Source organism: Macaca thibetana, chromosome 12, assembly GCF_024542745.1.
Source record: "Macaca thibetana thibetana isolate TM-01 chromosome 12, ASM2454274v1, whole genome shotgun sequence".
Taxonomy (NCBI): Eukaryota; Metazoa; Chordata; class Mammalia; order Primates; family Cercopithecidae; genus Macaca; species Macaca thibetana.
The window spans coordinates 116,628,401-116,656,322 of NC_065589.1; the positions used below are offsets into that span (position 1 = coordinate 116,628,401).

General features: G+C 52.5%; 2 protein-coding genes across 33 annotated transcripts in view; both read left to right on the top strand.

The window, feature by feature from the left end:
• The window catches only part of DBI (diazepam binding inhibitor, acyl-CoA binding protein), a 343,175-nt gene that overhangs the window by 178,411 nt on the left and 136,842 nt on the right, over positions 1-27,922 (top strand). For 2 of the 32 annotated variants that reach the window (XM_050752741.1, XM_050752782.1), the window contains exon 1: positions 7,489-7,501. The exons of 18 other annotated variants lie outside the window; for them this stretch is intronic. The gene's annotated coding sequence lies outside the window, so the exon portion shown is untranslated. Of the gene's footprint in view, positions 1-7,488; positions 7,502-10,269; positions 10,282-11,498; positions 11,511-12,584; positions 12,595-15,899; positions 15,910-17,001; positions 17,015-17,651; positions 17,662-19,017; positions 19,028-25,812; positions 25,823-26,566; positions 26,577-27,922 lie in introns of those variants that run through there. 12 more of the 32 variants (XM_050752766.1, XM_050752757.1, XM_050752750.1 and 9 more) reach the window with 12 other exon arrangements.
• The window catches only part of STEAP3 (STEAP3 metalloreductase), a 39,660-nt gene continuing 32,271 nt past the window's right edge, over positions 20,534-27,922 (top strand). Inside the window, exon 1 of the mRNA XM_050752711.1 lies at positions 20,534-20,608. The gene's annotated coding sequence lies outside the window, so the exon portion shown is untranslated. The remainder of the gene's footprint in view (positions 20,609-27,922) is intronic.

The following is a 27,922-nucleotide window of genomic DNA, read 5'->3' on the forward strand; positions in this document are numbered from 1 at the left end:
AATTTTTTTGTATCATGTGTATGATTATGCTTAATCAAATACTCAATTTTAATATTAATTTTTAAAAATAATAATATCCCCACCCACCCAGCCAGGTGCCATAGTATCTGACATTCTGCCAATAGGGAGCCACAAGGTTAAAGTCTCGGACTGAACATTGTTTCAACATTATTTCTCACTGGAAGCGCTTTATCATGTAAACCTTACTACAACTGGTTTAAGTGTGATCCAACCTATCAGACCAACTTTCCTCTTTCAGGCATACAAAAAATTTCACTGGACATTGACTTTGTCCTACACACTTGCACTGTCACTGGAGAGACAGGGAGAACAAGGCTGACCTCACAGTCAGCCAGGTGGGCAGCTGCAGGCACAGAGTGGTGGCAGTGCACAGGGAGTGGTGGCTCTGCACATAGACTGTGGGCCTTGCATGGGACTGGTGGCACTGCGTACAGGGTGATGGCCCTGTACAAGGAGTGGCATCCCTGCATAGGGACCTATGGCCCTGCACAGGGAGTTGTGGCCTTGCATGAGGCTGGTGGTGGCCCTGCACGGGACTGGTGGCACTGCACAGAGAGTGTGGCCCTGCACAAGGAGTGGCGGCCCTGCATAGGAACTTACGGCCCTGAACGGGGAGTTGTGGCCTTGCATACAGAGTGGCGGCCCTGCACAGGGATGGGACAGATATACCCTGACATTTGAGGAGACTGAGGCAAGGATGTAAGTGGGAGAGAGTTAGAATTTAGAATTCTCAGACTCCTTGGGTTTCATGCTGGAACATGACAGCATGAGAGAGCCAGGCCTTGGCCTGTGGTCCAGCTCCCTCCTCTTCCCACCCCCTGCCCCGTCCCACCCCACGAGGGGCTCGCACACACACAGAGACCCTTCAGCCCTCATAGCCAAGCTCCTTGCATGCAGACTCTCTCCACAGTCAGCGCCCTTAGCTCCTCTCAAGCCTCCAGGTGCGCACAAACCTGTACCTTTGCTTGCCTGCAGGAGGAACGACCCAGCCAAGAGTCCCAGCAGGGCTTGGGAGCGATCTTGATGCCACCCGGGCAGAAAAATCCCAGGTGGAGCACAGCCGGATAAAGATCTAGAAGGGAGAGCCCAGGCTTCAGGTTGGCATGTTCTTCGGGTTCTGCAGCTCTCTCGGGCCCTGGAGAAGGAGATGGCCAGAGGAAGATAGCAAGGCCTTCCAAAGTGCAGTCCCGGGTCACAGCCCGCTGGCCTGGGTCTAAGGACAGTGTCGCTGAGGCTCTGGCAGTGGGAGAGTCCAAGACACGGTGAAGACCTGAAGGAGGGGGTGGGTGGCCCTTGCTAAGAGCTGTGGCGGGCTGAGAGGGCTTCCCAGCACTCTGTCAGTAAGGCCCTTCCAGGACGAGGGAGTGGCTGGACAAGAGGCTGTGTGTGGAAGGCAAAGGGGAGAAGGGAGAGAGGCGGCTGGTAACTCAATCCTTCTTCCTGCCTCCCTACTTCAGCATCCGCCCTGCTCACACCCCTTGCAGAGCTCCCACAGCGCTCCCTGTGTACACCTTAGATGCTCAAAGGGTCTACACTAGCCAAGCACTGTGGCTCTTGCAAAGGAGGGAAGATGTCTTGAGGCCAGGAGTTTGAGACCACCCCAGGCGACACCGTGAGACTCTGTCGCTATTAAAAATAATTATTTATTTTTATATATATATATATATATATATATATACACACCTTTTTTTTTTTTTTTTTTTTGAGACGGAGTCTCGCTCTGTCGCCCAAGCTGGAGTTCAGTGGCGTGATCTCGGCTCACTGCAACCTTCCCTTCCCCAGTTCAAGCTATTCTCTTGCCTCAGCCTCCCAAGTAGCTGGGATGACAGGCACCCGCCACCATACCTAGCTAATGTTTGTATTTTTAGCGGACACGGGGTTTTACCATGTTGCCCAGGCTGGTCTCCAACTCCTCACCTCAAGCAATTCGCCCACCTCGGCCTCCCAAAGTGCTGGGATTACAGGCGTGAGGCACCACACCCAGCCAATGATAATTTTTTAAAGGGTGATCTAAGATCAGCAGCGTGGCCTGGGAACTTGAAAATGCAGACCCTCTGGCCCCACCTCAGAACCACTGAATTAGAATTTGTATTTGGATAAAAGTCCCAGGTGAGTTCTGCAAGCTTTGTAATTTGAGAAGCGCTGGTCTACACTATACTCTAGCACCTTAACGGAGCTCTGTTTAGCAGTGGTGGACATTCTGCAGTGTATGGTTCCTTCTTGAGTGCAGTTTATGGAAGGAGGGGGAGGGACAGGACTGACCGTATTGTTCAAATCCCCTTGTGGTCTCGGGGTTCTTGGTGGCTCACTGCAGAGTTTGTAGGTGGAATGAGCAGCTGTCCTCACCTCTCCAGCACCCTTGGAATGAAAGAGGCGGCCCTGAGCTGGGCTGGCGTCTCCTGGGTCCTCAGTCTCAAGCCTTTTTCTGATGTCAGTGAGCTCTTTGAAGTCAGGTCTGCATCCTGCACAGGGTAGGTACAGGGGGCCAGGAAGGTACAGAATACACAGTAGGTTGGATCCAGCATCTGATCCACCTCCCCATGTTTCAGGAATGGGCCAGTGAGTGAATCTTAGGGAGGGCTAGGCCCTGCCTCTTCGAGGAAGGCTTAAAAGGCCCCAACCTACTCTTCTTGGCCTGGGCAGCTGGAAGCAGGCAGATGCCCCAAGTTCAGACAGTCAGATGCTCCCACCAGGGATTTGGGTCTATGGTGAGTGACATGTAGAAGCAGGGCCAGTCAGAAGTCCTTCTGGGAGCTGGGTACAGTAACTCACGCCTGTAATCCCAGCACTTTGAGGGGCTAAGGCAGGAGGATTGCTTGAAGCTAGGAGTTTGAGACCAGCTTGGACAACATAGCAAGACCCTCATCTCCACAAAAGTAAAAAAAAAATAATAATAATAATAATAATAATAATAATAACCAGCCATATTAGAGCATGCCTATAGTCCCAGCAACTCACTGAGGTGGGAGGATCACTGGAGCCCACAAAGTCAAGGCTGCAGTGAGCTGCAACCTGCAGCCCAGCAATTGCACACCTAACCCCATATACACATAATCAGATAGAGATTATACATTCACGATTGAAGCAAAAGTGTTATGACACAAAACTTACCCTTAGTACATGTGATAAGACCTGATATTTTAAATTTTTATTCTTTTTCATTAAAGAAAGAGCTTGTTGATCCAAGCCTCTAATAAAGCTGAAAGCCAACGTTTGCAAACACTGGCAGGTGACTGCATGTCAGGGTGAGGGGTCACTGAACAGGGTGACAAAGCAAGATCTTGTCTCTAGAATAAATAATATAATATAATAAATATAATATAATTAAGTAGAATAATAAAATATCCTGCTGGCCAATGTGGCATCCCCGCCCCCAGCAGCAAAGTCAGCAGGGCCAGTGGTGGCACCTGGTGTCCACATCAATGGCCACAGTGTCATGGCCAGGCAATCTCTGCCCTATGGCCTCAGCTGGCTTTTCAGCTGCCTGTGGTTTCTGCCAGTTTCCCTTCAGCCTCCCTAGATTCTGGGAGGGGCCAGTGTCCTGCTCGGGGCCGGCAGAGTCCAGGTCTGTTGTGGGCAGAACTCTGATGATCATTGCAGGAGTGGGAAGAGGGATGGAGGGAGCGTGACGCTGGCAAAACCTCCATGGCATCTGGGGAATTGAAGGCTGTCTTTTTGCTCAGTTCTCACCGTCCAAAGCAGCATGAACAGTTTTCACCATGCCTCTCTTGCGGATGCCTGTGTTCCTGGTACACACCTCTGCTATGACACTTATCACCTGGTATTAGTTAAGCATCTGCCTCCTTCATTTGCTGTGGGTATTTAGAAAGCCATCCATATTTCCTCTCTGTATGCCTCAATTTCTCCACCTTTATTGGAGGAGACTGGATATTATTTCTGAGGCTGCTTCCATCAGCGGTTCTGTGAGCTGGCCCGTGCATTCAACCAGCCAGTTGGCCATCAAGCATGCATCTATGCAAGGCACGAGGAGGGTTACATACAATGGGAAACTGAGGCCCAGAGAGAGAAAGATGAAGTGCCCAAAGTTAAGGAGACAAAAGCAGAAGCGCAGGTCAGAGAAGGAGTATTCATATTACTGCGGGAATCCAAATTTTACAGGAAGGTATGCTTGTTCTTTAAAGGGAGCCCTCGCTTTAAGCGTTTATTTGTCGATCAATACCCATTAATAATTACAGGACATGGGCAAAGATTCTAGCAAAGGTCCTGAGGTCTTCCTAGATGTGCCCAAAATAACAAGGAGTCCCCTCCGCAGGCGGCACCAAAAGTCAGAGGAGGTTGGAAGCTGACCTTCCCCACCCTGTCCCTGCCTCACCCACAGTCACCCATAGTCACCCACTCCTCTAGGATGTAATGGTGAATCAGTCAACACATGGGCCACCTTGGGAAGTCGCTTAACCTCTCTCCCTTTTCACTTTATAAAATGGGCATAGTCGTTACACAAACGCATAAATCAACCTCAATTTTCTCATCTCTAAGTGAGAAGGTTGGACTAGAATTAACAAGAGGATCCTTGAAGTTCTTTCCAGCTCTGATATCCTCATCCACTGCAAACAGGCTGTGAAACCGGATTATGTAAAGTCCTGTGGCCTCACCAATTGTTTGGCACATGCGGTCTTTTTCCCTAGCTAGATAATGATGCGGCTGAGGGCAGGGACTGTGCCCACACTCACCAGGTGCATGTGAGTCAGCGTCTGGATTGTGTGGCCCCGCTGGGGCTACCCTGGCTGTATCACGTGCCTCTTGTGCCCATCTCACACCCCTCAGCCACCCTCTAACCACAGCATTGGCCGGTGTGCCCCCTGCAGGCTTTTATTCTCCTGCAGCCCCAGGGCCTCTTCGACAATGTGACATCAGTCACCTGAGAAGCCCAGTCCCACAGGCATGCACAGCTCAGGAGTGCAGGACTGTCAAGGACTCTTTTTTTTTTTTTTTTTTTTTTGAGACGGAGTCTAGCTCTGCCACCCAGGCTGGAGTGCAGTGGCCGGATCTCAGCTCACTGCAAGCTCCGCCTCCCGGGTTCACGCCATTCTCCTGCCTCAGCCTCCAGAGTAGCTGGGACTACAGGCGCCCGCCACCTCGCCCGGCTAGTTTTTTGTATTTTTTAGTAGAGACGGGGTTTCACCGTGTCAGCCAGGATGGTCTCGATCTCCTGACCTCGTGATCCGCCCGTCTCAGCCTCCCAAAGTGCTGGGATTACAGGCTTGAGCCACCGCGCCCGGCCAAGGACTCTTGCATCAACCCTCAGCCATGCGGTAGGTATGTGGGGCGCAGGGTGGGGGGGCAGCAGCGTACACACTCCCCAGAAGCTTCCAGTGGGATGGAGATCACCTCAACAACACACCTTTGTCTTGGCTTCCCCTCCTTCTCCACTTCACTCCCTCAGCCCCTCATCCTACTCCCTGAGCTCTCCTCCCAAATAAACTGCATGCATGGAGGCACACATGCCCAGGCTGTGGCTCTGCTCTTAGTGGGATGCCAGGCAAAGATATCTGCCCTAGGGACTGGAGCCTAAGCCAGAGGAGGCAGGAGGGTTCAGGGCTCCAGCCAAGAAGTGCTTTCCAGATGCTGATTGGAATCCCGAGTAGGGGAGAGGGCATCTAACATAGAATGAGGAGGAGATAATACAAGGGTAGAAATAACCAAGAAAGGGGATTTCTCTCAGATGGCTTTAGAAGTGCTCCCAGCCATCGCTGGGCTCACATGGCTCATGTGTCATAATTTTTGCCAAGGCGGTTTCCTGCCACCCGCCTCAGCCTCCAGTGGCTTGTCCACGCATGGATCTGGCCTCTAACTGGGCAGGATTTTACAGGCTAGGAAGAAAAGTGGGGAAGGTTAAGGGAGAAGGAAGTCAAGTTTAACTTGGAACCAACTCAGAATGTCCAGCAGGAAAGGCCCATGGATGTTACAGGCTACAACCCTCTCAGTGCTCAGAGGAGGAACTAAGAGCAGAGATAGTGACTAAGTCAAAGGCACCCAGGCCTTGTAGGGAATCCTGTGTCCCTGCAGGATGCAGAATGGATGCTTCTGAACCCTGCCACACCCTCAGGGTACATGTCAGAGCAGGTGTGTGGCTGGGACAATCCTCTATCTACATTCTTCACTTACACTGGCTCCAGTTTCGGAAGCCCAAAAGGCTACATCCAACCCACCACCACAGTGACCACAGTGTGCTTGGTGACACCTCACCTTGACACGCAGCCACCTGCCAGTGTTCACAAATGTTGACTTTCAGCTTTATGAGAGGGTAGGATCAACAACCTCTTTCTTTAATGAAAAAGAATAAAATTGTAAAATATCAGATCTTATCACATGTCCTAAGGTCTACTTTTGTCTCATAACACTTTTGCTTCAATCACGAAGGTATAACCTCTGTTTGATTATGTGTCTATGGGGTTAGGTGTGCAATGTGGAAAAGCTTGAAAAACATTGCCTTATACCCATTTGACAAACCAACCACCCAACAAAGGCTTGAAAAGATGAATATTTGCCAACCAAAAGGAGAACTCTTGGGCCCGGAAGAAACATCACGATTCAAGTGCTGCAGCACAAAAGAAATTGAGGCTGGATTTGCATTCAGCTTGACTCTTCATAAAGCACCATGCACCATGCAACTGCCTTCAGTTCTTTTTCTGTTTGTTTGTTTGTTTGTTTTTTGTTTTGTTTTTTGGAGACGGAGTTTCACTCTTGTCGCCCAGGCTGGAGTGCAATGGCACAATCTTGGCTCACTGCAACCTCCACCACCCCGGTTCAAGTGATTCTGCTGCCTTAGCCTCCCGAGTAGCTGGGATTACAGGTGCCCGCCATCAAGCCTGGCTAATTTTTGCATTTTTAGTAGAGACGGGGTTTCGCCATGTTGGCCAGGCTGGTCTTGAACTCCTGACCTCAGGTGATCCACCTGCCTTGGCCTCCCAAAGTGCTGGGATTACAGGCATGAGCCACCGTGCCCAGCCTGCCTTCAGTTCTTACCACTAAAGGATTCGTGTTCTCAACTGGGAAACAGGTATGTGGAGGGGCTTCCTACAAGGGCACTGAATATGTCAGAGATGATGCCTGTGGAGCCCCTGGCACACAGGAGCTGCCCTGCAGACTGCAGCACAGCCAGTTCACAGGGGCGAGCCCCGGCATCAGCTGAGAGAGTATCCAGTCTTGCAGCTCCTCCCACTAGCACACTCATGCAGGACCTCTGTCCACGAGTGCTCACAGCAAGGCTTCTGCCTCAAAAACAGGGCTTCTGGGGCTGACTGGGAGTGTAAGGGTAAGAAGAAAGCTTCCACTAGGCCCCCCTGATTGTTCACTGGAAATGAAGGGACAATAGGAGATTAATAGGAGAAAAAGGCATACAAATGTATTAACATACATAAACATAGGAGCTATGCAAAATATGAGACTCAAAGAAGAGTGCCAGATGACTGAAGTTTAAATAGCACCCTCTTCATAGGAGAGAGGGAAATGGGGGTAGGTAATTTTCAAGGTTAGTGAACAATTTTGAGCAAAATCAAATGGACCCAGAAGGCAGACAGTTTCCTATAAATGTCTTCTTAGGAAGCTGAATGGAACTGCAATGTAAGGGAAAGTGCGGGGCAAAACTGCACTGTGAACAAAGGTTGTCTTACTATGTAGGTAAAGCCTGCTTCGCAATCCCTCAAAGCCGCCCTCAGAAGAATAGACGAAAAGTCTGGGCTTGGTGACAGCTTTTAGTCTTTTCTCCTTGCAGGTGGGTGGTTAATCTTTCCTGGTTATTTGATGAGATTTCTAGGGAGGGGGCCTTAAGACAGTCACATTTCTTTTTATTTATTTATTTATTTTTTTTTTTGAGACGGAGTCTCGCTCTGTCGTCCGGGCTGGAGTGCAGCAGCCAGATCTCGGCTCACTGCAAGCTCCGCCTCCCGGGTTTACGCCATTCTCCTGCCTCAGCCTCCCGAGTAGCTGGGACTACAGGCGCCCGCCAGCTCGCCCGGCTAGTTTTTTTGTATTTTTTAGTAGAGACGGGGTTTCACCGTGTTAGCCAGGATGGTCTCGATCTCCTGACCTCGTGATCCGCCCGCCTCGGCCTCCCAAAGTGCTGGGATTACAGGCTTGAGCCGCCACGCCCGGCCGCATTTCTTTTGGAAAGAAGTTTCCTTAGTCAGAGAAGGAAATTCTAGAGAGCCCCTTTTCCCTGCACTTGGGGAGGGGGCAGAGGAGAAACAAGAGAAGGTTAGAAAATTCTTAGCTCTGAGGCAGCTTCTAAGGACTTGCATTTTCTTTTAATTCACAGTGCTCAGCCTGCCAACGTTTCCTACTTTGGGGTATCGTTCTCCGTGACCCCACAGGGGAATGGGGTCTGTCTTCAGAGCAGGGAGGAGGACCTCGAGGCAGCAGGGCGGAACCCCAAGGTGAGAGTCAAAGACGGTTTCCTGGACCTGAGACTGTAGTGGGGTTCATGCTAGAGTCATCCCAGTCTTCAGGTTCACTGTCCAAACATGCACTTGAGGAAGTCCATGGGGGCAGCTCCTTGTTTTGCTCCTCACTGTCATTTTCCAAAAGGCAGACGAGCCCTGGCCGCCTTATGCCAGGGCTCAGTCCACACCATGCTACAGGAGCACCTGAGGGGAGGCTCCTCTCCAAAGTGCATTACCGGGACCTGTGCTAAATTTTTCAGCAGCCTCTTGCCTCACTAATGGTCCCGGGAAATAGACTGAGACTCCATCCCCAACTAAGTGCTCAGGCCTCCCCCACCTCTGTCCTGCCTGGGCAAGAAGCCCAGCGCTGCCCCGTAGCCCAGCTCTCCATGCAGCCTCAGCTACCGATGGCCACCTGCCAAGCACTTGGGCCTCCGCTGTGGGATGTAGTACCTCATTTTACCCATAATTGTACATGGTCCCTGTGTGATGTCTGGGGAAGTGAAAAGTTGTGTCTCATTTCATTTGGGATCCAGTTAAAATTCCCAAATGCTGCAACTGAGCAGGAGTCTCAGTGCTCAGAGACCAGCAGTAGGAGGAGTCTGGCTGCTGGGCCTGGACACCAGGCCACTCCAGCCTCTGACCCCCTCTGGCCATTGGTCACCACCCTGGCCACCACACTCTGCCTGGCTGATCCCTGAGTCAGAGTCAGGCTGGGATATATGGGTCTCTGAGCCGACCAGCCTGTGACTCCCAAAAAGAGAGCCCCCTTGCTACTTGGGAGGCTTGCCACCGTGCCTAGCCAGCACTCTTGCTTTCTAAGCTGAAATCATTATACTTAGTCCTCTACTACATTCTACCAACAATGTATCCCCTCACAAAGTATACGTTCCCACCCTACCCCAATCCCACCATCGTGATTTCTGAGTACTTTCCAGAAAACTGTCTCCACTGGCTCCCAAGGGCAGAGCACTTCCTCCAGCCTCTGGAATGTCCACCATGTTGATGGTGTATGGATGCTAATGACCCCATGGATGAGCTCTCTCCAGCGGGATCACGAAGGGAGAATGGGATCCCTGATTCCCCACAGAACAGCTAGGCCCAGCTGTGAGCTTGAGCAAATGCCCTCAAAGCTCAGAGTTAACCCAAGTCCAGTGCTCTCAGCTTTCACAGGTGGCAGCCCAATCTTAGTGTTCCACTCAATCCATGTCTATGTCTACTTAATTCTCTGGAACTAAAATGGGGAATAGGGCCAGGCGTGGTGACTCACGCTTGTAATCCCAGCACTTTGGGAGGCCGAGGCAAGCGGATCACCTAAGGTCAGGAGTTCGAGACCAACCTGGCCAACATGGTGAAAACCCATCTGTACTAAAGATACAAAATTAGTCAGGCCTGGTGGCAGGCACCTGTAATCCCAGCTACTCGGGAGGCTAAGGGAGGAGAATCACTTGAACTCAGGAGGCAGAAATTGCAGTGAGCCGAGATCGAGCCATTGCACTCCAGCCTAGGTGACAAGAGCAAAACTCTATCTTAAAAAATAAAAATAAGGCCGGGCGCGGTGGCTCAAGCCTGTAATCCCAGCACTTTGGGAGGCCGAGACGGGCGGATCACGAGGTCAGGAGATCGAGACCATCCTGGCTAACACGGTGAAACCCCGTCTCTGGCGGGCGCCTGTAGTCCCAGCTACTCTGGAGGCTGAGGCAGGAGAATGGCGTAAACCCGGGAGGCGGAGCTTGCAGGGAGCTAAGATCCAGCCACTGTACTCCAGCCTGAGCGACAGATAGAGACTCTGTCTCAAAAAATAAATAAATAAATAAAAATAAATAAAATAATTTTTTTTTTGTAAAAAGAGGGGGGGACTAGGATGGGAGGGGGAAGGAGGGAGGTTCCAGCTCAATCCTTGCCAGCAGATATTCATGCATCCTCCATACCTGAACCTTCAGACCAATGCTTCCCAGGCCCAAAGGGGACCTCCTTTTCAAGTGTAAGGCTCCCCTAATTCCTCACCTTAGGATTAACTTCTTTCCCAGATGACTGCCTTAAAGAACATCTATTCCTTGCAGCAAGAAAACCCTACTCCCAAATCCCCACAGAGTGTGGTCTGGCCTGGACAAGTCTGCCCTAAGAAAAAAGCGACAGAGACCCTTAATAATTGAAATAGAGTTTAAGTACCATAAAGATGAGCTTTCAAGCATTAAAAAAAAAAAAAGGTTTACTGAGCCAGGCACCAGGCCTAGGAACTGAGAGGTGCATCCGGGCTGCCATGTTAGGTGGGCTTGGGCCCCACTGCTGGGGTCAGGAGGTATTAGAAAGGGTCTGGTCTGCTGGGCACGGTGGCTCATGCCTGTAATCCCAGCACTTAGGGAGGCTGAGGAGGACAGATCACCTGAGGTCCGCCGTTCGAGACCAGCCTGGCCAACATGGTGAAGCCCCGTCTCTACTAAAAATACAAAACTTAGTCAGGGATGGTGATGGGCACCTGTAATCCCAGCTACTCAGGAGGCTGAGGCAGGAGACTTGTCTGAATGCGGAAGGCAGAGGTTGCAGTGAGCCAAGAACACGCCATTGCACTCCAGCCTGGATGACAGAGTGAGACTCCGTCTCAAAAAAAAAAAAAGAAAAAAGAAAGGGTCTGGGAGCTCTAGGTGACCACATGCCCACATCTATACACACACCTTGGCACATTATTCATTGATCAGGTGGCACAGCATTGTAGGCAGCAGCATGGCAAAGACAGTGTGGAATCAGAGTCGGGCAGCCTTGGATGGGATTCCGGTTCTGCCACGGCTGGCTGTGTGATGGAAATCTACCACATCTCTCCAAGCCTTGCTGTCCTGTTTCATCAAATGAGGACACTGCACTGAATCACGTGGTCTGCACAATGCCCATGCATGTGCCTGGAATCTTCCCCTCTGGTGTCCCCTCAATGCCTATGGTGCTGCCTGCACAGGGTGTACCATAGTTGCTTTGCTGTCTCTTCCTGAAGCCTGCTGTGACGAGGGACTGTGTGGAGAGAAGGCAGTGGGCCTCTCCCTGTGAGGTCCTCAGGGGGCTGAAGGCAAAGTCAGAAGTAAAAAAGAGGGGGGGCACCCCATCCCCAACCAGCTGCCATCCCAGGGCACTCAGCCTAAGGTCACTGTATTTGCATGCTATTTGCATAAATCTGCATATACACTGTATTCCCACTGTGTCTTGTAGGCAATTATTGCATTTAGGCAGCTCTGCATTCCAGGAAGGGGCACAAGCAGAGATGTGATCTCCTGAACTTCATGACAAGAAGGTACTCGAAGCTCCTCTCCCACCTCCAGCAGCAAATGTCTACCCTGGGGCTGTCCCGTGTTGTGTTTGAACCCTGCTCTGGGGCTCCTGCCCGCTGCCTGTAGGGGCTACCATTAGAAGTTCCTGTTAATTGGGGACGGCAGGGTCACAACATCTCTGCTCCTCTCCCACTTCTCAGCAGTTCTAATTTAAACCAGATTAGAATCTTTCCACTCGGTAGTCTGGTAGGGAAATTATAGTTAACAATAATTTATTATATAAGTCAAAATAGCCAGAAGAGAAGAACTATAATGTTCCCAACACAAAAAAAAGATAAATGTTTGAACTGAAGCATTGAAGCGATGCTCCAATTACCCTGATATGATCATTACATATTGTATGCAAGTACCAAAAGATCACATGTACCCCAAAATATGTACAACTATGATACATCAATTAATTTTTTTAATTGATTTTTTTTCTTATTTTCCTGTGTAGTGGCAGAGTCACAGCTCACTACAGCCTCAACCTCCCGGGGTTCCAACAATCCTCCCAACTCAGCCTCCTGAGTAGCTGGGACTATAGTCCCTCGCCACCACGCCCAGCTAATTTTTTGTGTGTTTTTGTAGAGATGGGGGTCTCATTTTGTTACCCAGCTGGCCTGTAACTCTTGGGCTCAAGGCATTCTCCTGCCTCAGCCTCCCAAAATGATGAGATTACAAGTCTGAGCCACCAACTCTGGCTGATATATCAATTTTTTTTAAAAAAGGATCTTCTCCAGGCTTCAAAGCGACTTCACCTATCCAGGTGTAAGCCGCCCTCATGTCCAGGTTGGTAGGGCCAGGCATCTACAGGGATCTCAGGCTCCTTGGATTGTTTGGGATGGAGGCCCAAGGAGGGGGAAGGTCTGGGGTCTCACCCAAGCTGGTGCACCCCAAGGAATAAGAGTAATCATATGGGCCTGGAGCAGAAAAGGGAAGAGAAGGGCCCCCAAGGATGAGGATTTCTGGGGCTTCAGGAAAGACTGTGGAACTGAATGGCAGAGCTAAGGGAAAACTGGACCTTGCAACTACCCAAATCAGGCCCTCCAGCTGGGTTCGGGGCCAAGGGAGAGTGCAGCCTGCCTTCTGCCATTCTCCTTTCATCCCCCCACTGAGCTTCTGAAATCCACAGAATTGTGGTGAAGGACAAGGAGCCAAGGGCTCACAGGCAAAGCGAGGCGGGGAATTCAACGTGTTCAAGGCCTACATTGCACCATCTGCCCTTGGTTTACTCTACCTAACGTTCCCATTTGACCAGTAAGAACACTGAGGCTCAAGATTCAAACCCAGGTTCTTGTAACTTCAAAAACCTTGTTCTTTTTAGGTGTCAAAGTCAATAGGTGGGCCACGGGGCTAGCAGTCACTTCTCTTCCTGGACTCAGCAGTCAAGGGATAGGACCTGAACTAAATTGCCTTTCTGCAGACTTTTCAGCCTCAACCAGAGGTCTGCTGCAGGCAGTTGTTTGAACTCCTTGATTAAATGTTCAGTCCCCGGCCTGGGCGGCAGGCTCCCTACACACAAGACTTACTGAGTATCCCAAATAGACTTCAAAACACAGTGCTGAGACTCTGCCTGCCAGTTGCCCATTAAGCTCATCCCAGCCTGGCATCTTCCTTTGTTGGTCCACTCTCCCTGTGGCTACCAGGGAGAAAGTCTTTTCAGAGATGAATAAGGGCGTCCAGACAACAGAGACGTAGTAGTAGGAGGTGGAACCGAAACAGAACCAGGAACCTGAATCCTGTCTCTGCCACTGTCTGAGCTATGTCACATCAGACAGGTGACTTAACCTCCTGCGTTTCCAAATTCAGTTTCCAATTCAAAACCTCCTCAGTTTCCAAATTCAAAAACGGAAAATGTATTATGATGATCAGATGAGTTAATACAATCAAAATGCTTACAACAGCATCTGGGATGCAGCAAGCACTCAAAAACATGTTAGCTATTATGATCACATAGACTCATACCTCCTAAAATCTTCCTGAGCTCCCACCGCCGGCATGATAAAGCCTCATTTCTCACCAAAGGCAAACCAGGCCTCTTATCATCTGCCTCCTCCCTCCCCAGCCCCATCTCCTTAAGCGCCTCTCAGGGCACCTCCGCCCTTTCACAGGGCAGGACCTGTTCCTAGCAATCTTCAAAGCAGCAGGGGAAGTTTCCAACACCAAGATCTCAGACACCTCAAACTGGCAGGAGTGTGAGGTCCAACAAGAAGAGATTTTATGAATCAGCCAGCCACGTGGGTGGGGCATGGCCAGGTTTCCTGATTCCCAGACCAGGGTGCCAACAACACCTACTGTTCATGTGAGAAGAGGAGGAGGGGCCACTGGCATCTTTTGCCCACCTGGGTTCCTCGCTGTGGGAGAGGGGAGGCCAGAGAACAGCAAGTTCCCTGAGGGCTTCTCAGAGAAGAGGAGGGTTTAGATCATCCCACAGGATAAGGAAGAAGACCTTCCCCAAGGGAGAGGAGCAGAGCCTGCCTGGAGGTAAATTTCTCTTGGGAACTGTCTTCTTTAGTAGTTGCCTTCCTCTCCGAACACTCTTTCTTTTCCTTTCAGATGATCTGACAGTCTTTTAATGAACACCTACTAAGTGCCCAGCACTTTCCTGGGAACTTAATTCTTACAATCTGCTGAGAGGTCTATACATTCATTCTACAGTGGAGGAAATGGAGACTTAGGGGAGAAGTGAAATTTGAACCAGGTCCATGTGGTTTCAAAGACTGTGCGTGTTCCTTTACCTTGTGGAAGCCTCCAGAAGCCAAGGTCTCACCTCCCCTCTTCCCTGGAGGCCCCCCGCCTGGGTAGCTGTGGCCCAAGACCTTTGAGGGAGGGTCTTGAGGCATTATCTCCCTTATTTTTTCTTGCAGTGACTTGGATTCTCCCAGGCTGCTGTAACCAGCAAATGCCTAAAGATGGCTCTGAGATGATGGCCCTCTGTGCCCGTGTCCATGAAATCAGGTAGTACACCACAGAGACCCAGACTCTCGGTGACATGTCTGATATTCCACAGACCTGCATCCAGGCTGTGCAAATCTCAGGTAGACACAACCAGTGGTTGGGGATAGCTGGTAGGATCTTGCCTAAGCAGACCAGGGAGCTCTGTGAGGAGTGTTTGGGAGAAAATCCCCCAGGTTCATCTCCCTGCATGGACTGCCCCTGCTGGGCCCTCACACTAAGCTGGTCCTAGTCCTCAGTACTGAGGGGTCACCACAGGTGTGTAGGCCACAGCTCAAGGAGCCCTCCACCTAGCGGGTCAAAGGTAGTGGAAGATCTGAGAGTCAGGCAGACCTGGTCCAAATCCTGGATCTGCCATTTCCTCACAGCGTGATGCTAAAAAAAAAAGTCACTTCTTCATCTGAAAAATGGGGCTGATCCCACCCGTTCTGCAGGGTCTCAGTGGGGATTGAAAGGGGCTGACCTCAATGTAGCACGATGCCTGCCCCAGGTGGGACTTCAGCAAACTTCACTTCCCTTCTCTTCCCTCCCCTTGAGGGCCAAGACCAAGAAAACAGAATTGGGTATGCGGAAAACATATCCCAGCCCTGTGGGGTGGATTTATCTCCTCTTCTGATCACAGTGTGTTTGCATATGACCTTGAGGCCAGTGACTTTTACACCTTGCCTATGCTGGGCTGGGCTGTGACCTGGCTGTGACTTGCCTGACCTCAAGCCAAGCCTCAGCTGACACGTGTCTTTCCACCACCCCTGTTGTGCTGAGTGAGCGCCAGCCACCTGTCCCATTGTTCCTGCCCCAGGCTGTGTGTGGAGAGTGGTCTGACCAGGCAGATAGCACCCTACACTCCAGATGTGCTGAGGTGGGCTCTGAGGGTCAGGAAAGAAGCAAAGAGGGGCATGGTGTGAACATCCAGTGCAGATTTACCCCCAGGTGGCCCCGCAACTGGTTGGATTTTCTTGTCTCAGTAACTGCTGGCAGAAGTCCAAGGAGGCCTCCTTTTCCCAAACCCTCTGTCCTTGGCTCAAAAATCCAGCAGAGGACGTGCCACGACCACGAAAGGTGACAGCAGTCAAGGGGAAAGAGGGCTCCCTTACTGGAGTGCACAGATGTTTCCTATTTATTTTGCTTACATGGTTGACTTTTTCCAAAGGCTGCTTGGGATGGCTTTACATCGAAAAGCTTAGCAATAAGGCTAATAGTAAATCAGACAAAAAAAAAATCATGGACTGGGGGAAAGAAAGTAGCATTTAAACATATTTAATAAGGATGATATAGTCATGAACATGTGCCTGAGTATCCTGGCTACCACAGTAAAAGGGGAAATACGATTAGTTATGGGAAAAGAGTAAACATACTAATCATTTTTTTTTTTTCTTGGAGCTTTGTGTAATAGGCACTGAGTGTTGAAAAGGGTAGAGTTATTTACTCCATATTTGTAGAAATTCAGACGATTATCAGATTATTTGCCTCACAAGGACTTTTAAGCAAGCAAAGAGTATGATGTTGTCATGCACCCTGATAAGGGGAAGTGTCGTCCAGTTCTAGGTTTCTGTGAATCTACCTTGATGCAGGTGTTCAGGGAGTAGTGAGTTTCCTTGGTTGTAATGCAGACCAGCGCTTCTCAAACTTAAACATGTATACAATCTCCTAGGGAGTCTTGTTAAAATGCCATTCTAATTTGGGAGCTTTGGGGTAGGCCTGACACTTTGCCATCCTAAAACCCTCCCAGGCCATCACGATCACCACCTTCCGAGCAGCAAGGGGTTAAAGCCCAGGCATCTCCCATGATCTAGTAGTGAGTACCTTTCTAATCTCCCCCAGCTGAAAGGCAATGCAATGTTATGGACGGGCAAGAAGAATCTCTTCCTTGGCTCTGTAAATGCTTCCGGGGTGTGCAGGGTCAGCCTCCTTCCATCCTGGTTGGCAATCTTGGTCTAGTCACGAGCCAAGACCATTGATCATACACAAAAGTTTAAGTACCTACTATGTGCCAGGAAGCTCCCTCAGAAAGACGGTTTGGTCCTGCTCCCTGACCCACCCTCCACCCCGGCATCTTTGATCCACTCTTCCTTCAGCAACTGCCTTTGTCAATGCTCTCTTGAGCCAAAATAAACAAATAAAAAGCAACTTCCTTTCGAACCTTCTCCATACTCCCCTGCTGGCCACAGTTGCATCTCCCTGCAGACACACAGATTCTCATGACACAGAGCTCAGACAGCGCTTCCTCTCTGGAGGGCTCATGTTTCGAGAGAAGACTGAAAGAAGGACAACCTTATGCTCCAGTAGAATTCCACATTCTGGGGTGCAGGGAGATTTGGTGTGTGTATGTGGGGGTGGGTGTCCTAATGCCCCGGAAGCCACTCTTTACAATGCTGTACAATATTGGCTCACCATCATGGGCCATGGAAAGCGGAGTCTGTAAGGTTCAGTCCCAGGCTCCAGCACTCCTTTATCAGCTGGCCTCCCCGCTCAGCGCCCTCTCCCACTACCCGCCCTGCCTCAGCTCTGAGTGCTGCTGATGCGCCTCCACCCATCGAGATGGCAAAGACAATGCCTCCCTTTTACCCTGAATGCAGCCTCACATAGGGAAGAGCTTCCTGTGCCCCAGAACTTTGAGGAGCCCTGCAGCACCTGATCTAGTGGGGAGAGTATCAGTGGGGAGCGGCACCTTTCCTGAGGCCACGGCCCACCATGGCCTGGGCAGGACCAGATCCAAGTGGCCCGGCTCCTGGCAAGGGCTGTCAGAGTGCATTGGGGCACGCAGCTTCCCGTGACCCTCTCGTTTTCATGTAGGATTTATTTTGTGAAGTGGATCTGCTCTGTCCCAGCCTATAAATGCTGGATTAATCCAAGAAGCTGAGGAGGAACAACACCCCTCTCCTTCCTAATCAAATAAGAAATAAATCTAGATTTTCTTCCCGGATACTATTCTCTTCTTAGCCAAACAGCTAGCCTGGTCGTCAAGGAAAAGGGCAATCCCGGGGGCTCTGAACATTGAATATTCAGCAACTCCGGGGGCAGAGACGTCCCTAAGTGCACGAGCGGAGCTCCCCTCTGAATCAGCATCACACCAGCCGGGGGCATACAAAGGAGGAGAGCAGAATGGGCAGGAGCTGTGGGGACACTTCCGAGATGCTAAAAGAGGCGAGGAAGGGCGAGGACGGGTGTGCATTCCTGCAACAGGTATTTACTGAGCACCTACTATGAGCCAGGCAGTGCTCTAGCCGTTAGAGATACAGAACTCACTAAACATAAAAATCCCTGCCCAGCAGGAGCTCACATTTCTATGGGAGAAGAAAGTTACTGCAAAACAGTCCAAAAAACTCTATTTGACAGTGTGTTCAAAGGTAATACAGGCTATGGGAAAAAAAAGAAAGAAAGAAAGCAGGTACATGGATGAGGAATGGGGGTGATCGGGGTGGGCCTCACAGAGATGATGACCTTTCAGCAAAGACTTGAGGGAGGTAGGGAGGGCCCCTGGCGATACCTAGGGTCCAGGCAAGGGGAACCGCAAGGGTCAGGATCCTGTCAGATCTATCGGAGGCGGGACTGAGTGTGAGCAGAGAGACGGAGACAGAGGAGGAGAGAAGGCCAATCACACTGGGCCACAGCTATTGCAAGGACTTTACTTTTGCTGGGGGAGGGGGGAGAGTTTTGAGCAGAGGAGAAATGCGATCTGGCAAACATCTTGAAAGCATGGTTCTGACTGCTCTGCCCTTGGCGGAGGACACCAGAGCCTGGCCCATAGAAGGTGCTCAACAAAGCTCAGCACATTGTACTCCTCCCTGGAGTAGGAAGGGGCTCGTCTGCTTTGAGAAATTTGGCCCTCAAGCTTCTGGAAACATCTGACCCTATTCTAGGTGAGACAAGCTCACACTCAAGGCCCCCTTAGTCCAGGGGTCAGTGGACAGAACAAACACCAAAGGTCAACGGCGTGGGTGGTGCCCTCTCTGCCAAGGTGTGTGTGTCCAAGTAGGGCGTTCACCTCCCTCCCTCTCTGTGAGAAATTTCAGACCCCTCTATTTTTTCCAGCAATTCACGTTCCTTTTAAGATAATCCTCTGTAGACCTCTGCCAGCCCAGCCTTCAAAATGTCTCCCTTTCTCTCTCTTACTCATGGAGAGCCCCCCCACCAAAAAAAGTCTCCCTCTCTCTTACTCATGCTTGCAGAGCCCCACAAAAAGACACTGGTTCCCAGGGATTCTTCCAAAGATGCTGGAAGACCTCTCAGTGTTTGCGTTTCCCAAGCTCAGTTTTTGTCCCTGGGCATTAAAGGAAGGATATTCAGCCATCCCCGTCAGCAGAAGCAGGCCTCAAAAGAACAGCTACTGTGTGGGGAGCATATTGGGGGCACCAGAGGGGGCTAGCAACTGGGTCTTGTCTTTTCAAAGTTTACAACCCACTGCAGGGGCAACTCACCAGCCCTGGCACCCTAAGGGCAGGAACCTCCATTGGGCACCTGTGTCTCCAGTACTGGGAACACTGTCTGGCACCTGAGGCACCGTAAGTGTTGAATGGATAAAGGACCTGTGAGAATTGCCACAAGAGGTGTTGCCCTGGGGCAAGGTGGGACAGGAAAGTTCTTGCAAGAGAAAGGAGAGGCTCTGGCCTTGGGCCCTGGCTGTGCAGAGAGCTGGGAGGTGGGTATTTGGGCAGGAGGAAAACTGTGTGGAGGGGGCAGCAAACCGCCTGCGGGTGGGTCTGGGTGGGGGTTGGGGGTGGAGGAAAAGGCCCTCACAGCAGCGCTCCCTCCACAGGGAGACCAGAGCTCTGCCTCTTTCTCCCTACCGTACCCTTTGGGGTCTAGTTGTGGGGCCTTCCCTGAGGCCCAGTTCCTGCCTCTGGCCTCTGGAGGCTTATCTCCCCAACAGAGGCTGGCTCCCCAGAAAACAGGATTCTTAGACTTCCTAAAAATAACCTGAGGCTCCTCATCAGAAGCTAATAGAATATGCCCCTCAGGAATACTCTAGAAAGAGTACCAGGGGTCAGGAACCCCCACTCAGCCTCCACCAATCCGAGCAGAAAAGCCCGGGTCTCCTCACCTGTAAAGAGAATAACAGCAGCCGGCAACTGTGACCACAGGTGAGAAAGGGCTTCGGACCAGGGCGCACACCTCTAGAAAGGCGCCCACAGACGGCCTCACCGTACTTATGCCCGGCCTCACTGCTGTGCTGTGAAGCCATCGGCACTGGAAGTGCGGAGGGCAGCGAGCAGTGCCCCAGGGGGAGCGGGGGACGGGTAGGGTTTCAGAGCCCAGAAGGCCTAGACAGGGAGGCAGCTCCGGGAGAAAGGCGCCCGCCATCCCACCGGTCTTGGAACCTGAGGACTGCTGGGAAGGGTCAAAAGGGTGGACAAGGGACAGAGATGGGCAGGACCACAAAGGCCTGGGTGCAACCTTGTTGAGACGGAAGGGATCCGGACCCAATCTGGCGCCCTGGTCTCTTCCCACCTGCAACCATGGCTGCCACTTGGCCTCCGTTATAAAATGGACAAGGATTCGAGGTGCTCCTCAGGTTAAGAGAGGGAGGCCTAGAGGTCACCCTGGCCTCGGTGCCCTCCCTGGCCGGGTTAAGAGGCTGTCCCGGAGTTCTGCTCACTTCAGCCATGTGCGGGGCACTGCAAATCAGGAAGTGTTGGAGCCCGGCTGGGGACCTCCTGCTTGGGGCCAGGGGAGGAGGGTGGTTAGACGCCGCCACCGCTGCCGGGCCTGCAGGACTGGGCGGGGAGCGAGGACCCGGCGGCTCCTGATTGCGGCCCCGGGGGAGGTGGCCGAGCCGGATAAGCTGCGGCGGGCTGGCGGGCGGCCACCTCCCCTGCAGGTCCGGCCCTCCCGGGCGGGTGGGGCGCGCGAGAGGAGGAGCCTCGGGCCGAGCCACTGCCTTCGCCGCGGACCTTCAGCTGCCGCGGTTGCTCCGAGCGGCTGGCCGCAGAGGTGAGTGACCCCTCCCCCGGTCTCCGCGGGGCTGTGTGCTGCGCCGGGTCCCCGAGACACCCGCCCGGTTGCACCCTGCGCCATCGCCGCGCGGACCTCGGGTGCTGCCACACGTCTGGAGGCGACCCCTCTCCCCTGGGACCGAGCCACGTGCGCCCGGCGGCAGAGAAACCGGGTTCGGGGCCCCCACCCCGCGTGGCTTCCTTTTCTAGGCGCAGAAGCCGCTTGCGCCATGCGAGTTGGGCAGGGCCGGCGGCGACAGTGGCGGGGAGCAGGCTCCGGAGCCCCGGGTGCAGACGTGGGCGCCCCTCCAGGTGACCCCGGCTGAGTCCACAGGTTCCGTGTGCCCCACAGCTGGGGCTCTGGCCAGCGGTCCCAAAGGAGGGCTGGTAGCTGTGGGCGGGATCTTCCAGGCTCTTCCTCGCCAGACCTCCCAGTCCCTTCGTAGCCGGGCAGGGAAGGGGCAGGGGCTGGGCAGGGGCTCCGGACCTTGGTCCCCAGGAGGAGGCTGGTCTGACCAGTGCCCGCCTCTGCCCGCAGAGCTCTTGCCTGGCAAAGTTCCCCTTCCTGCCCGGCAAAGTTCCCCCTCCTGCCCACTTCCCCGAAATTTGGGGACAGGCGGCCCGGAGAGGTGTGGTTGGAACTTTGGTCACTCTGGGTAAATGAAGGGGAGGGTGTGCCCAGATAATATGCCGTTTGGGGACCAGAAAGCCAGATCCGTGGGGAGAAGCAGGAAGGTCCTGCTGGAGCCCTGGCAGAGGGCACGGAGAGGCCTCCCAGGTATCCAGGGCCACCTCAGAGATGGACTCCAGAAGTGTGGGGTTCTGGAAATAGCCCCAGGGAGGTATTTCTGTCCATCAGAGTGCAGCCATAATATAATTAACAGCAAATATTCCCATTTATGTGTGCCAGGCCTCTTGCTAAGGGCTTTGTGCATAATATCCCAGTTAATCCTCACAACAGGAAGGCACCATTATCTCTTGTTAAAAATGGAGAAACAGCCTCAGAGAGTCCACACATTGTGCAAGGATACACAGCTAGCAAGTTGCAGAAGTAGGATTGGAACCCAGAGTTATCTGACTTGGAGCCCAAAGGAACCTACCAGTGGGGTGAAACAGGCTGTGTCCTCAAGAGGATTCTGGTAGCCCCAAGAATACAGTGCTGGGAACCCGAAGGTCCACAAAACCAAAGGGTCTCACGTGAGTGTGTCCCCTCGATCACCTGCAAGCCTTGTTAAAAATATAGATCCCGAAGTCCCATCCAAAGCTGACTGAATCAGCTAGGAGCACCTGGAGGACCCAGACTGTGTCTTACTCATCTGTGTCCCCGGTGGCCTGCAGAGGGGCTGGCAGGGAGCAGGTGCTTAGCCAATGTCTGATGGGTAAGTGGGCGGAGTGGGGTAGATGGTGTCACTAGTGTCCTGAAGGGGCTTAAATGGAGCAGGTGGCCTCAGCCAGGCAATGTGGCAGCAGGTATGGAACTGACACAGTCTAATGCTGGCCTCAGAGCCAGCAGGGAACTCAGGCTGGGCCACTTGTCCACCTGGAAGTTGAACAGCCTGCCCCAGGTTTGCTGAGGTCCCCAGGACCAGGCCAGGTCAAGCTGGGATCACACATGTGCCCTCTCCAGCCTAGAGATGTCAAACAGGTAGATTCCTCTCCCATTCATGTCTCCTATCCTTGGCCCACAGCCCTTCCCTCCTTGGGCTTATCAGAGACCAGGGTGCTGGGCAGGGCTTCACATAGTTAAAAAGTGAAAGTTCTTGAGTGAAGTCCAAAGGCACACACCTGAGAGCTGGGTGGGTAAAGGTCGCTGGCTGAGTGCTGGGGGGAGAGTCTGGCTTTGGAGTCAGATGGATGAGTCCAAATCTCAGCTCCTTACCCCCAACATGAAGCCCTCAGCTCTGTGAACCTCTGTTCATTTGCAAAACCTTGCCAAGGGCTTCAAACAGGATATCCTCATAAAACAAGGATGCCTATCCGGGGGACTAAGTGTGTGAAGTGCTGAATTTTAGGAGTGCAGTAAATATCAGATCCCTCCTTCTTCACCTCAGGTTTACGTGTTAACCAGTGAGGGGCCTTCCAGGCCCAGCACTCTTCTAGACCAAACCACTGACTTTCCTAAAGAAGGTAACTGAGGCCCAGAGAGTGGCCTCCAGGTTCTGTACTCTGTGGCAGAGCTGGCCTTGGCTCCAAGCCCCAGGGTTCCCAACTCTGTCTTAGCTGATGCCTCCCAGACTGGCAGTCTACGCTGCCTGCTGCATTCTCTGTCTAGCTGCAAATGAACAACTGAGCGGACTAGGGTGAGGTTCAGGCAGGCTGGGGCAGGGGAAGGAAGCAGGTCATTCGGGGAGTCGGGCTCCCTGGTCTTCCAGCTGAGGCTGGATCTGCTCTTTCCTGTCCACCCACGGTGCATAGTGGCCAGGTCTTCCTGAGCTGGGCAGGCCTGAGCTGAGCAGGTTGAGTACTATGAAACTGCTTTCTAGCATCTAGACCAGGGAGGTGCCTCTCGATTTAAAATGAGGATGTTTACCAGTTTAAGTAGTTATTAGAACCTAAGGCCAAATTGGCGCCTTTCCTCCCTCTAGGGGTTGGAAGGGTGTATGCCTCTTTTTCCGCTCCTACCTCACCCCTGCCAACCCATCCCAACTTGAGAGGCTTTGGAGATCACAGAACTTGGAGAGGAGAGGGGCAGGGGTCGGGGTGAGACTAGGTGGTCTTCAAACATTGGGCTACTGAAGTCCCGCTTCCTCCCATCAGTCTCCTGCAGCTGTGTCCACCCACCTGTCCAACACAGCCTCCCACGGGTCCCGGGCCTCTGTGTGCTCCAACCATCACATCCTTGGCATGCCACACACCACCACCATCTCGCCTGAAATGCCAGTCCTCATCACTGACATTCAACCTCCCATGTGCTGGCTCCCGGGCCAAATACTTTACCCATAGGAGCTCATTTGTACCTGGAGACTCTTAGGAGGTCGACAGTGTTATTTTCCCAACCACGTGACTTTCCAAGCACATATGGACCCCAACTTCTTTTTTTCCACCCCTATCCTGAGACTCCTAGCCACTAACTAACCGCCACATTCTCCTGTCCAAATTCTGCCTCATTGGTTATTCATTCAACAAACACTTACTGAGCACTACCTTTGAGCCAGGCACTCTAAGACCAGCTGAGTCCCACTGCTGGCAGGATGAGTGTTGTCATTAATCAACCCACAAACACACATGCCTTCTGCGTACTGGTGAATCTGAGTGAGGAGACGCATGGCGGGGAGGCCCAGGACCTATTGCTCATGTGAATGAGCCAGGATGCAAAGCCAGAGACACCCCCTCCCCTCACCCACTGAGCCAGAGGGATCAACCTCTGTGCCTGCAGTGAGGGCTGACAGGCGACTGCTCGTGGCTAAGAAACTCTTACGTTGTCATTTCAACCCAGGGGCAGAGTGTGCTCCTCTTCAGGTGTGGCCTGGCCTCATGAGCACTCCTCCGAATGGGCCAGGCGTTGGTTGCTTCAGCGCTGTAAGAACACTGTTGGCCGGGTGCGGTGGCTCACGCCTGTAATCCCAGCACTTTGGGAGGCCGAGACAGGCGGATCACGAGGTCAAGAGATCGAGACCATCCTGGCTAACACGGTGAAACCCCGTCTCTACTAAAAAATGCAAAAAACTAGCCGGGCGAGGTGGCGGGAGCCTGTAGTCCCAGCTACTTGGGAGGCTGAGGCAGGAGAATGGTGTAAACCCAGGAGGCGGAGCTTGCAGTGAGCCGAGATCCGGCCACTGCACTCCAGCCTGGGCGACAGAGTGAGACTCCGTCTCAAAAAAAAAAAAAAGAAAAAGAAAACACTGTCACTGGAGAATTGTTTGATACTCAACTCTTCCCAGTCAGTCTGTCTTCTGCATGCCCACAGTTACCGGGCAGCGCAGGCAACAGGTGAGCACTGATTGTTCCGCAATCAGGCAGTGACTTCCTCCATCTCCGCCTTCTGCTTAATGAGAGCCAGGTGGGAGTTCAGCAAACATCGCTTGTGTAAGCCTTCTTTTTAAAGGTGTAAAAAAAATACTGCCCCAAGATTATAAAGCCGACTTTGGTACATGTAAAGAGATTTGGGGTTGGTGAATGGGCCCACTAAGCTTTATTTGGTGGTGTCAGCTGTCTCGGGTCATGTGTAGACAGCAGGGCCCCCAGAACTGCCATGCTGGGGTCTGCGAGTGAACAAGCTTCCCATTTCTTTTATGTATGTATGTATGTATGTATGTATTTATTTTGAGACAGACTCTTGCTCTGTCGCCCAGGCTGGAGTACAGTGGTGTCATCTCGGCTCACTGCAAACTCTGCCTCCTCATTTCAAGCAATTCTCCTGCCTCAGCCTCCCGAGCAGCTGGGATTACAGGTGTGCTCCACCACGCCCGGCTAATTTTTGTATTATTAGTAGAGACGGGGTTTTGCCAGTTTGGCCAGGCTGGTTTTGAACTCCTGACCTCAGGTGATCCACCTGCCTCGGCCTCCCAAACTGCTGGGATTGTAGGTGTGAGCCACCATGCCCGGCTGCTTCCCATTTCTATAAGCATCCAACTGGTGGGGTGGCCAGCAGGCTATGGCGAGTGGTGCCTGATTTTCCCAGTGGGCTTGAGAGGGTAACGGTACACTCCCTGTCAGGGCGAGGGTCTCTCTGAAGGTGAACTCTGGGTACACAGCTAGAGGATACAGTGGCTGTGAGCTGGGCCCTCCGGGTGAGGTCTGGCCTGCATATTGCCACAGTGGGCTTGCTGGCATCCAAGGGGGCTTTCTGGGTGACCATCCAGGCCTGCACGAGGGTCAGTAGCACACTGAATGCAGTGGAGTTTGAGAGGACCCACCATTGGCCGTCAAATCGCCCCAACCTGGGTGTAAGGCCAGAGCAGCTGTGGGAAGTGACGCCGGGCCCTCTGGAGATGACCCTCTGGCCCTTGGAAATGTCTCTGGACTGGCCAGAAAGAAGGTGGTACCTGGAACTGGAAGGAAAGGAAGCAAGACAGTGCTGGGCCCAGCAGCCAGAGATCAGGGTGATGGGTAGATGGAGGGGCGGGCATCTGGGAAAGCCCTGCCCTCCTGGTGTTCCCAGATCTGAAGGCTGGAGGTTGGAAACCTTGTGTCACCCGGGCTGGTGTGAGTTTCAGTGGGGCTGCTGCTTGCCCTTCCATGACCTTTAACATCTGGCGCGGCTGCGTGGGGGGCGCTGAGAGGAGGGGAAGTCCCAAGGTTGAGGGAGCTCGGGGTACAGCCAAGGTCTCAGTGAGAACCCCAGGGGGCAGCTGTCACCGCTGACCTGGAGCCCTCCAGGAACGTGTACTCTCCAGCTCCTGTACTCTCAAAAGCAACAGAAAGGTTTGCTTTCCTCAGGTGCGATTTCCTCACAGTGCAGTTTCTCCAAAGAGATCTGGAGACCCCCCCAGCAGCTTTGATAGGAAAATAGAGTCCTGTCCACCCCACACCAACACACTGAACTAGAGACTCTGGGCCTGGGGCTGCCCAGAAACCCACCCACTTAAACTGCCCGGACGATTCTGGTGTTCACGAACATTTGAAAGCACTGCCTGAGACCCGCTGGCTCAACAGGTATCCACCAGCTTCACCTAAGCAGAGCATGATGTGAGGGAGTGTGAGGATGTGCTGGGGTGGAGGGCACATAGTTCCCTCCCTCAGCTGACCACAGAGCACCCAGAGTGGCAGAGGGGCCATGTGCAGTGAGTGGCCACAGCAGAGCAAGGAAAGGTGCACACAAGAGCAGTCCTAAGGAAGACATGTGTTTAGGGGTTTCACATTCACTGTTTAATCATCAGGACAGAGAGGGAACGCAACCTGCCCAAGGTCACACAGCTAGCACATGGCTGGACCGGAATTCACACACAGCTCTGTCCAGCTAGGTCCACCAACTAACACAGCTGCCTCTGTGAATTCAAAGCAGGGAGAGATTGTCAGGGGTGGGGGTTGGGGGAGATGGCCGGTGCCTTAAGTGCCCAAGGCCTTGGGCTGGGATCTTCAAGGAAGGGGGATTGGGATGCACCAGGAGGATGTCAAGATTTGAGATGGAAGGAATGCCATTGGCTGTGGTGGGGGGTGGAGTGGGCAGGGACTGGAAGGAGGGGTAGTGGAAGTCAGTCCCTGCCTACCGGCCTGTGCTGCGCTCCGCGGAGATTCAGCAATCTAGCCCTGCCCACAGGAGCTTCCATTCCAATAGGAGAGAAGAGACCCAGGGGGCCACAGAGCACAATGAGGCCTTGGCTTGGTGTTTGGTGATGATAGAGGAAACCTGCCCAGAACCTGTTTATCAGATGTTCAGGGATCTGATAAACAGGTTCTGCATGCGAGCTTGAGATAAAGATGCCAGGGATACTTAGATGTGCCCTATTCCAAGATCGCTGGGTTCCAAACAAGTTGAAAACAATAGAATACACTTATCCCTAAGAATGGACTTGCACATAATTCACTTCAACAACCCAAAAGCTTCCAAACCTCCAGCCTCCTTTGGGCTGCCGATGTGGCCTCCAAGGTCCACTGAAAAGCCATCCCCAGCCAACAGAAACATGCCTGTGTCTTCTTCAGCCCCCGTCCATGCTTTGCCCCAGAGACAAGTGCTGTCGTCTGTTTGTGGGTCTGTCTGTCTGTCTGTGGGTCTGTCTGTCTGTCTGTCTTTCTCCCCATCGTGAGCACTGACAAGCAAGTAAAGATGACAATGAAGCCTTTGTGGGCACCAAATGCTGAGAGCATTATCACTAAGCCAGTGGCAACCATGGTGGCTGCAATAAATTTCCCCCACAGAAATTGATAGATTGCCACTTTCTGCAACCATTATGCTTGCCTTTGTATCCCGAAGAGCAAATGCCTCTCTCCCTTTCTTTCTCTCTCTCATGTGTGTGTGCGCACATTAGATGACATTTATTCATTTTATGCATCCTGGGTTCTACTGGTCGTCCCACCTCAGTTCCTGTAGCAAAGAGACTTGAGTCTGAGCCACTAATTATCACCAGTGAGGTTTCCTTCCCGAGCAGGAAGCAGCAGGCCAGAGCTGCGCTCTCTCAGTGCACTCTCCAACCAAGCATCAGTCACCACTCCCGGTCCAGTCCCTGCGGCCAAGAGCTGGCGTGCAGGCTGGAGGAGGCAGCTGGCTCTCTCCCTGGCAGGTCCCTCGTCTCCTGAGAAACCAAAAGTCAGAACCAAAGCCAGGCTGTCCTGGTTGGAGACTGAGCCAGAAAGGTGGCTCACCTCATGGTGAGGCTGTCGAGTGACCTGAGAGCCCCAGACCCTCAGACCCTCACGTCAGCCAGATGTCGCA